This window comes from Staurois parvus, unplaced genomic scaffold, assembly GCF_062004578.1.
Source record: "Staurois parvus isolate SC_StPar_1 unplaced genomic scaffold, SC_StPar_1.0 ptg000011l, whole genome shotgun sequence".
Lineage (NCBI taxonomy): Eukaryota > Metazoa > Chordata > Amphibia > Anura > Ranidae > Staurois > Staurois parvus.
In genome coordinates, this window is record NW_028317807.1 from 8,847,862 (window position 1) to 8,863,797 (window position 15,936).

Sequence of the window (15,936 nt, forward strand, 5' to 3'; positions counted from 1 at the left end):
TCCGTTCACCACAGCAAGGTCTTAACTGTTTCAATTAGGTGTAATTTGGTGTCTAACATCTATTGCTTCTCCTTATTCTTAGTAAATCAGCCAGTGACCAGAGTAGTATAATGTTACCATAGTAACATTGTACTACTCTGGGAAAGTAATCCATTTTTTTTACACATTATGATTGCTTACAGCAAAAAAATTCATTGCTGTAATAAAACTGAATAAAATTGATTCATTCAGGTTTTTTGTTGTGATTAGCTGTGACTGGCCACAGCTAATCACATGACACAGATGGGCTGTGATTGGCCCAGTTTGTACCATGTGATTACTGTGACCAATCACAACTAGTGACGCAATTGTATACAATGGATGGCATGAAAGGAAGCCATCCACTGTTTACAAATGTTGTGTGACTTGCTGTGATTGGTCACAGCAGTCACATGGTACTTTCAATGTGCCGGTACACAGATCTGTCATTGGCTGTGTCTGAGGGACACAGCTGGTGACAGATCTCGCCACATCACAACCCTATGGGCATGCGCAAGGCAGGATCTGGGAGGATGCCCACCCGGATTGACGAGAGTCCTGCTCAGCCGTCATTTTGCTATTGGCCAGGTGGCAACTGGTTAATATCAAAAGGTCAAAATGGTGCAAATAAAATATTTTCAAAAACAAAGATATTACAAAGTAACAAAGAGAACAAGCAACAGCAAAACAAGAGGTGAAAAGAACAGTAAATATCTGAAAAGTCCTTGGTTTTAGCAGAATTCAGTCAAAGGTGTTATCGGTTCTCATAACTTGACAGATGTTCCTTGGTTGATGGCACATGAGATCTGTCAAAAGGTCCTGACGTTTCCTTTTTCTGTGGTATCAAAGAGGTGTTGACAGAGACCATCTGACCAATCATCCAGTTTAAGGAGTGGTGGCTGGGAGGTCACCACGTTTATGACTGTATTGTGGCCCTCCCTTATACACAGTTTTATACTAATATTACTATCTTCCACTACGTACAAGTTGCATTCTGGAAACTGGTAGATTATTGTTCAGCATAATGTTTTGTGTCCAGGGATACCAAACACAGAGTAGTTTGGATGGGCCTGTCACCCAGGAGGTAGGAGACTGTTATCTTCCCTTTCATAGATGCTAGTTTAGTCATGTATGACCTTGATTTGTTTGGTATGATATTCCCCATTCAAATATACACTTAATAATATGTCTTGAACCTGTTGGATTTTATGAATTGTGTGTGGATTTTGTTAAGCTATGAATTGGGCAGAGGTCCTGGAGAGATCGCCTCATGCCTGACTGCTTTCTGGGTAGACATTTTATGGCATGCTATGTGTTCCTAGTGCTTTAATTGCCCTACAATCCATGTGTGACAGAACTGAAGGATTTTGTCATAGTTTTACGATAGGTCAGAGGGAAGTGTTAATCTGTTGAGTTTTTTTGTAATATATATATATGGCCAGCAGACATCTTGTTAGGACTCAATTAGCTGTTTACAGCCCTGCAAAGGCCTTTGTGCTGGTTTCTGCTATCCCTAAGTTGAGATAACAGGCTCTTTCGAAGTTTGTTAAAAGTTAAGGCTATCAATTACAGGAGGAGGGAGGGGGTAAGATTACTGGACTCGTGACACAAATGGCTAGGAACTGAACAAGATGGCTGTCACCTACAGCTTTTATGTGCCTAATGCACACAACCATTACAGTAAAGGCCATACAAAGCAGTGTGCAGGAGCTGACAGGGGAGAGATCTGTGTTTATACACAGGTCTCTCCCCCTTCGGTAATTCTGAGATCACTGGGTGCCGGCCAGGTTATTGATAGGCAAGGCCGTGAATAGCGGTGTGGTTAGGGCGCACGTGTGCCCCCTACTGCAAAATCACGTATTTATACCTAATTTTACACACCCGTGCCGCCCTGTAGCAGTATTTCTGCGCAGAAGTGGTTAAAGTAGAACTATTGGCAAAACTTTTTTCATTTTGGATAGAGTAAGGGAGTTTTATAACTCCCGTCAGATTTATTTTTGCCATCTGTGTCCCATTGCAGAGATTTCCCTTCACTTCCTGTCCTATAGCCAAACAAGAAGTGAGAGGAAATCCTGCAAATCAAGGCAATTCCTTGGGGCCCCCCAGGTCACCAGAACTAGTGTCCCCATTGGACAATTTACCCTCTATTACTTTTCTGGGGACAACCCAAAATTTGGGATTTTCTTTTACCTTCACTTTCAATGATAATGGTAAACAGGACAAATGGAGAGGGTGAATCTTCTTAATGGGGGCACAGTCAGCAATAAAAAAAACTGATACATTTTTTTCTAATCTCTCTTCATTCCAATAAAAACTAATGAAGATGTACCACTAGCTCCTTCTCAGGTTTAGCCTATGGAGGCAGACTGAACCTGCAAGTGTCAGTACACCAGCCTACGATCCAAAATGGGAGTGAGCAGCCTAGGAAGAAAACATTTCACCAAATTTACAGTGCAGTGAGTGTTGTCACCCTAGGCCAGGAAGAGTGTTACTGGCAGGATCACCAGGTGCAAAGAAAGTTGGATGAGAAATATATGTAAGGGCTAGTACGTTGCAATAAAATAAAGTTGAACTCCAGACACGAAATCTTTGATTTGAATATATTCCTCAATAGCCACCAATGATATAATGCCACTTTGTGTGCGCAAAATGCCTTTGAACACACAATTTTTTTTTTTTAAAAGTAGCAGTGATATCATCACCATGCTTTACATAGCCTGCGCAGAGAGCAGAGCTGTGGGAGGGGCCCAGCAGCACCCACTACAGGCTGCTTGCAGAAAACTACAGGAGGGGGCGGAGAAAAGACTAGACATCCTGTACCAGGAGAGAGAGCAGCAGTGACTGGCAGTGGAGGAACTATCAGGGTTGCAAAGGCCGCAATTGCGACCAGGCCCTGGAGTACTGTGACTGTGGGGCGGTAGGGCCCTGGCGTTCCGTGACTGAGGGGCAGTAGGGCCCTGGCGTTCCACAACTGTGGGGCGGTACTGCCCTGGCGTTCCGTGTCTGTGGAGCGATAGGGTCCTAGGGTTCAGCGACTGTGGGGCAGTAGGGCCCCAGCAGGGTTGCTGTCTACACTCAGAGTTGAGTTTCTCTCACATGAGAAAGGGAGAACAAGCGCCATCTAGGTGTAGTATTGAAAACAGCATTTAATGGTCAAAAACAAATGCACTTATAAAGAAGGATGTGACTGAGCATGTATTGCTATATATATGGCTGTCCTCAGTTTCAGTCATGGACCGCAAGGTGTTAGAGGCTGTGGGCACGCTGATGGGTTTTCAGGACTGGATATGACGACCAACAATGGTAACGCATTGGAGGCCTGAAGAAGGATCGCATGCTCCGCAACGCATCGGCATTGTTGGTCATCATATCCGGTCATCACTTCCGGCTGCTCAGCTGTGTTCCACGACGATCAGAAAGCTCTGGGAGCAGGGGCGGAATGACCATTTGGAAATTCGGGCACTGCCCGAGGGCCCGGGGTCAGTAGGGGGCCCCATAAGAGCCCCTGCTACCTTTTTCATAGGCTTTTTGAGTTTGGGCAAGGACACATGGTCCCCATGTTCTCCTATTGCCTGGGGGCCCCATGAGTTGTCTGTCCACCCCTGTCTGGGAGCCTCCAGAACAACCCATCAGCGTGCCCACAGCCTCCACCACCTCGCAGTCCAGGAATGAAACTGATGACAACCATATTCAGTCACATCCTTTTTGTTTATGACCATTAAACATTGTTTTTAATACTACACCTAGATGGCGCTTGTTCTCCCTTTCTCTTGGTTCACATCACAGAGTCATCTCCTGCTCTAATCCACAAGCTGCCTCCTAGTGGACGTATTGACCTTAAAAAGGTCCCTTTGGACTTTATTTACCTAGTTACAATCCCCATTGTTTGTGCTTAGTTGTGCTCATTTTGTTGATTACACTGTTCAACAGGTAAAAAGTTTTGGGCATAAAATTAGCTAATCTTACATAATTTTGGGGTGCTGAAAACGAAAATGATCCTAAAAAATGTTGATTGGCTCTAGTTTCCATGATATATTCACCCATCTAATGACGTAAGCCATTCAAAATTATGATGCAACTTCAGCTGCATATTGCGCAATTGATACTGGTGACCAATAGAAAATTGCATGTATACTGAGATGATGCAATATTAGCCTTTAATTGCATCACTTCACTGCATAAAAGCTGCAGTATCTGTAGCTGATTGTAGTTCGACAGCGTCTTTACATTTCGTTTTATGCTTATATAGGCTACTCAGTAATCCCTCGAACTTGTGTGAATAAAGCAGATAATTTCTGCTATATCTGCGGTGAAATAACTTTTATCTCACAAAAAAGGAGGATAACAGGAATGATTAAGAAAGCCTACAACTTGTATTTTGGCTGCAAGATAGGAGACCAGGACAAGAGCTGGGCACCACATATATGCTGCAATTCTTGTGGGACGGCACTGGAGCAATGGTTGAATGGAAAAAAGGCATCTATGCCTTTCGCTGTGCCAATGATTTGGAGAGAGCCAACAGATCATGTTAGTAATTGTTACTTTTGTATGGTGCCTTCAATTGTAAAAGGGCTAAATAAGAAGAAAAAGTTATCTGTGCACTATCCAAATATTCCATCGGCAATACGTCCAGTTCCTCATGGAGAGGGGCTACCAATTCCTAAAGCACCAGAATCCTTTGTGGTTGAGTCAAGTGAGGAAGAACCTGAAGCGTGTAGTCACGTGCAGTTGTAAGAGATAGCCCTTTCCTCGAATACAAGAGAAAAGCCAAGAGAAGCAAAACCGACACAAACTGAAGACAAAACTAGTGAGAATCCTAAGTATTAAAATGATTCAACTTAGCTTATGGCTATAATTTTTCTTGGTAATCCTATGCAATATATTATGCCATTTAGGTTTTGTTATGTAGTCAATATCACTTGCTTTATATTTGTGGAAAGACATCTATCTATATAATTATTGTGCATTATGTAGTCATTACGCCTATAGTAGAAAACTTTCAGTTTACAGAAAAACTAGAGCCAATTGACAAATTTCATTGTTATATTTGAACTCAGAATGTGAAATTCATTAAGAAATGGATCCTTTTGTTTCCAAAACTGGCAAAAAATAAAAATTTGTTGAACAGTGTTATTTGTCACTCACATACAACTCAGACCAGCACTGACAATCTCCCCCCCCCCCCCCCCATGGACGGGAGAGGAGAGAGAGCTCATCTGCTCCTCCTCCTCCTGCCCCTCTCCCCCGGTGTCTACTCCACCCATGCTCCCCGGGAATGTGTGGGCGGGAAGTTTGAAGACTGCACCCGCCAGCCAGAAGAGGAAAGGTGTTGACAACTGATGTATGATCCTCCATCCTTGGGTGAGTAAGCTCACCCTCTATCTCCTGTCTGTGACTGAAGTCTCCCCCTCCCTCCCTTTTCTCTCCTGCCTCCCAGTGAATACACTAATGTAAGGAGTGGTCTGTGCGAACTCTTATGTAAAGGGGCTTTGGGAACCCTGATCAAAAGGGAATGCTGAGAACACTGATGTAAGTGGGGGCTCTGGTTACGAGACCCCCTTATATCAGAGTTCCCCCTTACACAAGAATCTGCAGCGTTCCCCCTAACATAAGAGTTCTCTGTGTCCCACCTTAAATTAGAGTCCCCGAGTTCTCCCTTACATCAGACCCTGCAGAGTCCCCCTTACAGTGTGAGGGAACTTTGTGAGTTCAGATGTAAAGGGGGAACTCTGCGGATTCAGATGTAAAATGGAAGTCTGCAGATTCAGATGTAAAGGGGGAACTCTGTGGACTCTGTAGTAAGGGTGGACTCTTATGATTTAATCTATATGATCAAAAATCTTATTTAACCACTTGCCAACCACGCTATAGCCAAATGATGGCTACAGTGTGGTTGTCCAGTTCTGGGAGGGCCTCATATGACATCCTCCCAGAACGCACCCACCCGCGTGCCCCAGGGAGTGCGCACCTGGCCATCTCCATGATCGCTGTGTCCTACTGACACAGCTGATCACGTGATGTAGTAAAAGGCCAATCACAGCCAGAACGCACCCTCCCGCACACCTCCATGGGCGAGCACGCGGAGATCTCCGTTATCGCTGTGTCCTATGGACACATCTGATCACGTGATGTGGTAAAAGGCCAATCACAGTTGCCGGTTATCGGCTCCACTTTCCTCACGCTGATAACCGGCAATTGCCAGAGGACAGATCGGCACTGAACATCAGGGAACTGATGATCAGTGCCCAGCAGTGCCACCCACCTGTGCCCAGCAGTGCCACCCATCAGTGCCGCCAGTCAGTGCCACCTATCAGTGCCCATCATTGTTGCATATCAGTGCCGCCTCATCAGTGTCGCCTATCAGTGCTGCCTATCAGTGCCCATCAGTGCAGCTGAAAATTGGCCTGAGCAGGAAGGGGGTATAAGTGCCCGGTAGGCAAGTGGTTAATTATAAAATACATGTATAGTGTATACTAACAAAAAAAATTGCTTTGCACCGCTAACGTGTTTGGCTTGAAGAAAAGGTGGCAAACCCACCCAGGACAGCAGGAATGGGGCGCATTTGACCAGTGGGCTGGGGCTGCCAGGCTTTAGAAAAGTGGCCTGTTGATGACCAGCTGCACAGCAGGAGGTAAGCGGCAACCGCAGCTTGGACAGAGTTAACACAGACCGTGGCCGCCTTTCACCTCCCGCTGTGTGTCTAAAGCAGGGCCGACAGGAGGAGCGGCAGTGATGGCTTCAGTGAAGAGCAGGTAGCAGCCGCCGAGGACACACAGATACCTCCTCAGCCGGCTCTGAAGGGACAACGGTGGCCTTTCTCCTTCCCTGGTGGGCACACTGTGACAGGTCTGCAGTAGCGGTGGATTGGGCTGTCTTTTTGCTGGACGGGCTGTCTCTTTGCTGTTTGAGCTGTCTCATTGCTGGACGGCTGTCTCTTTGCTGGTTGAACAGTCTCTTTGCTGGGTGGGCTCTCTTTGCTGGTTGAGCTGTCACATTGCTGGATGGGCTGTCTCTTTTGCTGGTTGAGCTGTCTCTTTGCTGGTTGAGTTGTCTCCTTGCTGGAAGGGCTGTCTCCTTGCTGGGTAGAGATGTCTCTTTGCTGGACTGGGCTGTCTCTTTGCTCAGTTAGGTCCAGCAAAGAGACATCCCAGTCCAAGAAGGGACATCCCCATCCAGCAAAGAGACATTCCTGTCCAGCAAAGAGACATCCCGTCTTTTTGTGGATTGGAATGTCTCTTTGCTACAGGTTGATGTCTCTTTGCTGGATTGGCCATCTCTTTGAATGTATAGGGGCATTGTGATTAGAGGTTTAGGGGTACTGTGATATAAAGGGGTCTGCACTGTAAACAGGCACTGTAATCAATACAGTGCCCCTTTAGGCTGCAGTCATCTTTATATTACAGTTTGGAGGAAGGACTCCATGAACATTCCATCACGAATGCCCTTATTGGTCGCCTCAATACACGCCATAATTCCTAATAAGATCTGTGCTATCACACCGTCTACCGTGCTGCCATTCACAAGCCTTCACTACACGGACAGGGCACAGCACTCGCTGACAGAGGAGGTTTGGTCCCTCGCTCACCCCGTCCTCCATCAGCTCCCTGCTGTGTACTGTGTACTCGGCAAGGTCCGCCCCCTTCCTGCTTCTAGGTCTCTCCAGAGTGCCTCTCAGCTAAAGGCCCGCCCCTACCCTGCGCGGAGGCCCGCCCCTGTGATCAGCTGACCTCTAGCAGGCTGTCAGTGCGGCTGGTGGCTGAGATCTGCTGGGATGAGACTCAGGTAAAGGGGACTGGAGCAGTTGGGGGGGGTCTTGTGTGCGGGATCGGGGGGTGTGCATGGTGTTTATAAGCATGTCACAGCATTACCATGAGATCAGCCTCCTCCTCCAGCGGAGCTGCCATCATCACAGCAGAGTGTACAGAGGCTGGGGGGGAGACAGGTGATCACTGAGTACACAGCAGGCCTGGGGGGAGGGGAGTACACATCCCCCCCTCAGTCATCACAACAAGGCTCTGATCTCTGCAGACATGGGGCACACCATGATCACCAGCCCAGTGACCATACCGATCGCTATCCTTCCCTCGTGGCTCATTTGTTGGTGAGAGGTTCAGCCTGTGCTGGAAGGAGTTTTTACTTTCACATCATTCCCTCCACGCTGTATGACATCATTTCTCAGAACTGTCACTGGGATCTGTCTCCATTTTCTGTCCACTTTGTATTTCTGTCATAAAAGAAGACAATACTTCTCCATCAGAGAGAAGACAACATACAAAGGGTTAATGTGAGAGTGGGTGCAGTGTTGTGTCAGTATACCTGCTGTGTGATGTGTGTACTCACATGACGGGTTAATAAGTATGTCGTGTTTATTACATAGTGACCTTTAAAGCTGAACTCGGGGTAAAGTCCTTCCTTGTAGTGGGCTTCCCTGGCACTGTGAGGTTTAAAGTGTTACTAAACCCACAACAGTAAAATCAGTCTGTATATGCAGTAAAACATGCTTGGTATACTCACTGTGGAACCTAAGGGGTTAATCCTCTGCACTGTGTAAAAAGAATGTTTGATCCTGTCTTCTCTGATCCTCCCCTTCTTCCACGTTCCCTATTTCATCTCCTGATAGAACACAGCCTTGGGGACACTGCACATGCTCAGTTTGGTGTGTACAAGTACAGAGTTTTTTCTTTTTCTTGGGAGGGTGCATGTAATCAGCACAGAGGTCAGGTGTTCTACATCCTAGAGCAAAATGAAAACTCCTCCTACAAGCTGTAACCAATGCTCGGCTGGACACTGATAGAAGTCACAAGACTGCTCTAACTGCTGATGAGAAAAGGTATTTTAGTTTATATTTACTAAAATAATTGCACTTCCATGCACTGTGTACTGTGGGAGACCAGATATAGTGAATGCAGGGTCCTGGGTTTAGTAACACTTTAAATGCTCATCTAGGGGACTAGAAAAAGCAGTTTTACTTACCTGATCAAGCAGGTACCTCAGCACTGCTAGTCTGTTACCCACAGCTTCTACTCTCCTACGCTTCGGAGGTCGGATGCCCTCTGACATCCTTGAGACAGATGCAGGGACCATAGCCCTGCACTGGACATGAGAACACTGAGGAACAATCTACTTCTGTAGCATAAAGGAGCACTGTCTGCTGGGGGAGCAGAGGATCAGGTACGCAAAGTGACTTTCCAGTCCCCTAGACATTAACAAGCATTTAACCCTTGAAGTGCATGCACAGCTCCACTGCAAAGGAGGATTTTATTTCCCCCAGAGTTGAGCTTTAAAGTATATACCCAAACCTTTAATTATTTGTTTAAAATGGGGGCATGTAAGGACCCCTGTCAGGATTTACTGCTATCTGGGGCTCTGTACATGAGATTTCCTTTCACTTCCTGTTCTGGAGGCGACCTCTAACTAGACAGGAAGTGAGGAAAAATCTGAAACAGGGAAACCGACAGCAATAAAACACTGACAGATGTTCCAGCACACTCTGTCTGTGTTGTTGTTAGGGCTCATTCACATATACACCACAGGGGTGTGGACATTTTTTAAAAAATTACTTGTCCAAGGACTAAATCAGGGTCCCAGTCTACTTGTCCCTCGTGACAATCTACTTGTCCTGATGATAAAAAAAATTTTGCCAGTTGATGTTTTTTATTAGGCAGAGGTGCTTTTAGGAAAGGGGCTTTTTGAGGTCTTAAACTGCTAGAAAATTTCTTAGAACACCCATACACTTTTTTTGTAAAGTAGAGGCCCTAAAGAATAAATTTGATGGGTGTTGCAATTTTTTTATGTAACACGGTATTTGCGCAGCAGTTTTTCGAACGCAATTGTTTTTTGGAAAAAAAAAAAACTTTTTTGAATTTTAATGCAAACAAAAAATACTAAACCCAATTTTTGGTAAAATATAAAAGATGATACGCTGAGTAAATAGATACCAAACATGTCACAGTTTAAAATTGTGTATGCCCATGCAGCGGCAACAAACAACTCAAATTTTACTATCCAAAAGCCACACTTTAACCTCCCTGGAGGTATTCCCGAGTGTAGCTCGAGGTAAAGTTTCATTACCACAAGCAGTAACCCCAAGCTACACTCGGGCTTACCATGCGGCGCTGCTCCACGATCACTCGATCACTTACCTTGTCTCTGCTGCAGTGTTCCCGGCAATGAAATCCGGCGGATCCCGGCATCTGTCATCTGGGTTCCGTCCTCTGCGAGCGTCGGGACGTACAGGGGACGGAACGGCGGGAAACTTGAAAATTACAAAAAGTGACATTCACAAAAATCACTAAAATCACATAGTAAAACATTACTGTATCAAACCATTTCACATACATGTTGTCCCTAGTGCTTTGTCCTGTGCCCTGCCTTCATTTTTACTGTTCTTTCTGCCTGGAAACTGAGAAATGTCCATGGCGTCCAAAAAGCGTCCCTTTAGGTCAAAAGCGGTTTTAGACCAGCTAGAGAACAGCGATAGTAAATTAGAACCACTTGCAGAATTGAGTGATAATGATTCATGGGGAAATTCATCATCAGACACTGAAAACGATTTTGCGACTTTGCTCAGTGATGTGCAAACTTGGAGCTATATTTCAAATTTCAGTGTTTTTGGTTTGATTATATTATTGAATTAAATTTATTATTATTATATTATTATTTTTTATGATTATTTATTAAATTATAATTTATGATTTCGTGTTTCAAATTTTATCATACCCGGGATGTTTACTAGACTCTTGTTCGGACAGATTTCAGTGAGTTATTCCTAAGAATTACAGGCCTACAATATAAAACGCCAAATTTCCATGGAAAATAATGGTACCGCTTTCAGCACCAAAAATCTGAAATAATCATACCGCCAGGGAGGTTAAAAGCCTTTACAGGTTACCACCTTAGATTTACAGACACGGTCTGGTGCTAGAATTGCTGTCCATGTTCTGACATTCTCAATGATGCTTCACATGTGTGGGACGATTGCTATTTGCTTGTGTGCAGGACTGACACGTGTTCGCCTTTGCGTGTGTGGACAGGGATGCTTTAAAAAAAAAAAAATTATTTTAACACTTGCTTTAATTTTTTTTTTCTTTTTTGATCACTTTCATTGCTTTTACAAGGACTGTAAACATCCCTTGTGACAGCAATAGGCAGTGACAGGTGCTCTTTATCGAGAGATCTGGAGTCAATAAGACCCCAGATCCCTCCTCTGCCCTTAAAAACATTTTATCACACAAGATTGGTGTGATCAAATGCTTTCCATTTTTAAAAATGGTGCCGCTTACATCTGGGGAAACTGGTAGTGATATATGCTCATCGCTTCCTGTTTCCTATATCATAGAGGTGGACAGAGGAGTTCCGGTCTTTTTCCGCCTTTATGATCAGCCAGTGGAAGTTCCAGATGGTCGATTGGGTGTCCTGGTGCGACGGGACAGCCTACAGAAGGAGGGATGTCCCCTCCACCACTTGTAAAAGTGATCCAGTGGCTAGTTTGCTGCTCGGATTTCTTTTACAAGAGAGCCAACTGTTGGCTCTAATTCCTGCTGCTTGCCCGCAGCAGAGCTAAATGTAAAAAAAAAAAAAAACCTCTTACCCGGCGCCTGAAACTGCATGTCTCGGGTGTCAGGCTATAGGAATGGCACATCCCTGCACCATGAAGAACAAGCAGGCTGCGGCTAGGCTGGTAATCGTGCATCTACATTTACTTCTGTCCAGGGACAGGCGAGCAGCCCTGGATGCAAAGCTGCCTGTGTCCGGTGACATGTATCGATCCCAGTACACAAGTATTTGCTCAGATGTGCGATTACCAGTGTGCAGCCGCAGACTGTCATTGATTTGTACAGGAGGCTGTGTATAACACGTGTCGCTCACAGCTACAGAAATATACTTGTTTTTCACAGTGTACGCCCCTCTAACCCTTACTGCCAGTGTGAACTGGAATCGCATAGGAATGCTGTGTTCCTGTGTGATTCCCACATGTTGCAGTGCGGTGCAACTTCATTTGAATGGGCTGCAGATCGCACCGAAACACAGAAAATTTGCTGCACCAATTCACACTGTACTGTTACCATGCGATTTGGTGCCCACAATCGCTGCAGTTACAATCTGCTTTTGGGGTACTGTTAAATTTTCATTGGCACTCACAGCAGATTGCAAGGGCAGTGCGTTGGAGCATGATGTGAGAAATGCACACGGAGTGTGCCTTTCCCATACCACGGTCTGATTAGCAGGCCCATAGAAAGATTTCCCATCACTTCCTGTCCTGGGGACAGGTGAAGGAATCTTTCCAACACAGTGCTAGGTATAGATGCAATTTTAAAGCTACACTGTATTGCCAAAAGTATTGGGCCAGCCCTCCAAATCATGGATTCAGGTGTTCCAATCACCACCAAGGCCACAGGTGTATAAAATGAAGCACCTAGGCATGCAGACTGCTTCTACAAACATTTGGGAAATAATGGGTTGCTCTCAGGAGCTCAGTGAGTTGAAGCGTGGTACCGTGATAGGTTGCCATCTGTGCAATAAGTCCATCCGTGAAATTTCCTTGCTGCTAAATATTCCACGGTCATCTGTTAGGGGTATTTATAACCACTTCCCGACCGGCCGCTGTATATAAACGGCCGGACGGTGGTACTGCAGGGTCTGCTTGTGCGCGCTCCCCGGGAGCACGCAGCACTGCGATCCGGTGCCCGCTGTGTCCTCAGGACACAGTGAAACACCGATCGTTGGACGGGACCTCTGTACGAGGCCCCGATCATGTGATCACCGATTGGCCGATCAGTGATCACCGATTGGCCGATCAGTGATCACATGCAAAGTAGTAAGCAAGATGTCACTTGTGACATCATTGCTTACTACGTGTGAAATCTGTGTATGATCACAGAGGTCACATGGTACAAGGCTATTCACAACAGCCTTGTACCATGTGACAAGCTGTGACAATCACAGCTCACTCAGTACTTCTCAATGGCTGCAAGAATGCAGACAGAGAGAAAGAGAAATGATTGCTTTTACATCCTATATGGATGTAAAAGCAATCAGTGTAAAAAAAAAAAAAAAAAAAAAATCACCCCCCCAAAAGTAGTACAGTGTCACCATGGTGACACTGTACTGCTAGGGTGACAGTAAAAAAATAAAATAAATAATAATATAAAAATGTTTAAAATTTATAATTTTTGGTTATAAACTAATTTGGCTTATTTTTTTGTTTACTAAAAAGATAACAGAATCAATTTTGACCAAGATTTATGATGAAATATTATTTATTTGCAAACTTTTATAAGAAAAACACTTTTTTCCAAATTTTTGGACATTTTCATTTACATAGCAAAAAAAATAAAAATCCCAGCGGTGAATAAATACCACCAAAATAAAGTTTTATCTGTCTCAAAAAAATGGTAAAAAATTCATATGGGTACAGTGTTGCATGACCGCGCAATTGTCATTCAAAGTGTGATAGCGCTGAAAGCTGAAAATTGCCCTGGTCAGGAAGGGGGTAAAAGTGTCCGGACAGGAAGTGGTTAACAAAGTGGAAGCAACTGGGAACAACAGCCACGAAGTGATAGACCACGTAAAATGACAGAGTGGGGTCAGTACATGCTGAAGTGCACAGTGCGCAGAAGTCATCAACTGTCTGCAGAGTCAATAGCTTAAGACCTCCAAACTTCATGTGGCCTTTAGATTAGCACAATAACAGTGCATAGAGAGCTTCATGGAATGGATTTCTATGGCTGACCAGCTGCATCCAAGCCTTACATCACCAAGTCCAATACAAAGCGTCAGATGCAATGGTGTAAAGCACGCCGCCACTGGACTCTAGAGCAATCCAAAGGATGTGTCTGGGTTTGGCGGTTGCCAGGAGAATGGTGCTTGCCAGACTGCATTGTGCCAAGTATAATGTTTGATGGAGGGGGGACTATGGTGTGCATTTTTTTTTTCAGGGGTTGGGCTCAGCTCTTTAGTTAAGGCGTCAGCACACCAAGACATTTTGGACAATTTCATGCTCCCAACTTTGTGGGAACAGTTTGTGGATGTCCCCTTCCTGTTCCAACATGACTGCACACCAGTGCACAAAGCAAGGTCCATAAAGACATGGATGTGCAAGTTTGGGGTGGAGGAACTTGACTGGCCTGCGCAGAGTCCTGACCTCAACCCGATAGAACGCCTTTGGGATGAATTAGAGCGGAGACTGCGAGCCAGGCAAATGCACAAAGCATCACAAATGCACTTCTGGAAGAATGGTCAAACATTCCCATAGACACAGTCCTAAACCTTATGGACAGCCTTCCCAGAAGAGGTGAAGCTGTTATAGCTGCAGAGGGTGGGCCAACTCAATATTGAATCCTACGGACTAAGACTGGGATGCCATTAAAGTTCATGTGCGTGTAAAGGCAGGCATCCCAATACTTTTGGGAATATAGTGTGTATGTTTTAACGTGCAGAAAAATAGTAAATAATGCCCATTGGGGACAATTACTCTTACTTCTTGTCTAGTAGACACAATAGGAAGTAAAAGGTAATCTCTAAGAAATCAGGGAAATACAGTCAGTTGTCACTGCAGCAATTGATCATTGGAATATTTGATTCTCCTTTAGTTCTTCCAGTGAGAGCTTGACATTTTGGATTTTTCCATCAATTTTAGTCCTAGCGACACTGGTCTTCAGGGCACAGACAGTGTGAACCCCTCCGATAATAAACAGAGCATCAATAAGGTACTAAGCATTCCCTACTGTATCTAAAACTAAGAAGGAAGTGTTGGCTTTGGAAACACGCTTGCTGACCACCACCCGTAGGAGTACAGTGGCAGAGCGGCTCTCCTGTGCCAGATCTGGTATCCGGTACATGTTCCGGCACTTCCGGGTAGGGGGCGCGGGCATCGGCTGTTCTGTGATTAGTCACAGCAGAAGTCAATCAGTGGGTGCTGGCCGGTGATTGACCACTGGAACCCGCTGATTGACCTAGAGAAAGACAGGGCAGAGCTCTGGTTTTGTAAACAATGCAGACCTCTGTCCTGTCAGTGGGGATGTGTCGGTTTTTGTTCCCCTACAAAGCAGGGAATAAAAACTGGCACATCCCTCGGTGAAAGCCCCTCATAGTACACACAAACACGAATTGTGTACACATTTAACCCTTCGATTTCCCTAGATGTTTAACCCCTTCCCAGCCAGTGTCATTAGTACATTGACAGTGTATATTTTTAGCATTCATCACTGTATTAGTATCACTGGTTCCCACAAAGTGTCAGTGTCAGATTGCCTACCGTACTGTTGCAGTCCTGCTATAAGTCGCTGAGCATCACCATTACTAATATATAAAAAAAAAATTTTAAAATTCTAGTATGTATACCATAGTTTGTAGACACCATAACTTTTGCACAAACCAATATACAGTTTTTGGGATTTTTTTTTTTTACCAAAGACATGTAGCAGAATACATATTTGCCTAAATTTATGAAGAAATTAGATTTTTACATTTTTTTTATTTCATTTATAGCACTAAAAATAAAAAAACCTAGTGGTGATCAAATACCACCAAAAGAAAGCTCTATTTGTGTGGAAAAAAATTATGTAAATTTCATTTGAGTACATTTTGGGTGTTGCATGACCGTGCAATTGTCAGTTAAAGTAATGTAGTGCCAAAAAGCAAAACAATTACCTGGTCATTAAGCGGTGTAAATCTTCCAATGGTCAAGAGAACTACATGCAATCATTTTTTTTTAATTAAAATTTTGGATAGACTAAGAGAGGGTTATATCTCCTGTATTTTCTTTTTCACAGTCTGTGTCCTTTTGGGGAGATTTCCCTTCAGTTCCTGTTGTATAGCCAGAACAGGAAGTCCCTCTAAAGTGCGGAATTCCATTGTTGTCACCAGAATTAGTTTTCCTATTGGAAGATTTACCCTGTATTCCTGTACTGATGACAG

General features: G+C 44.5%; 1 protein-coding gene across 1 annotated transcript in view; it reads left to right on the plus strand.

The window, feature by feature from the left end:
- Positions 1-7,683: 7,683 nt before the first annotated feature.
- The window catches only part of ALS2 (alsin Rho guanine nucleotide exchange factor ALS2), a 112,903-nt gene continuing 104,650 nt past the window's right edge, over positions 7,684-15,936 (plus strand). The window contains exon 1 of the mRNA XM_089670526.1: positions 7,684-7,800. The gene's annotated coding sequence lies outside the window, so the exon portion shown is untranslated. The remainder of the gene's footprint in view (positions 7,801-15,936) is intronic.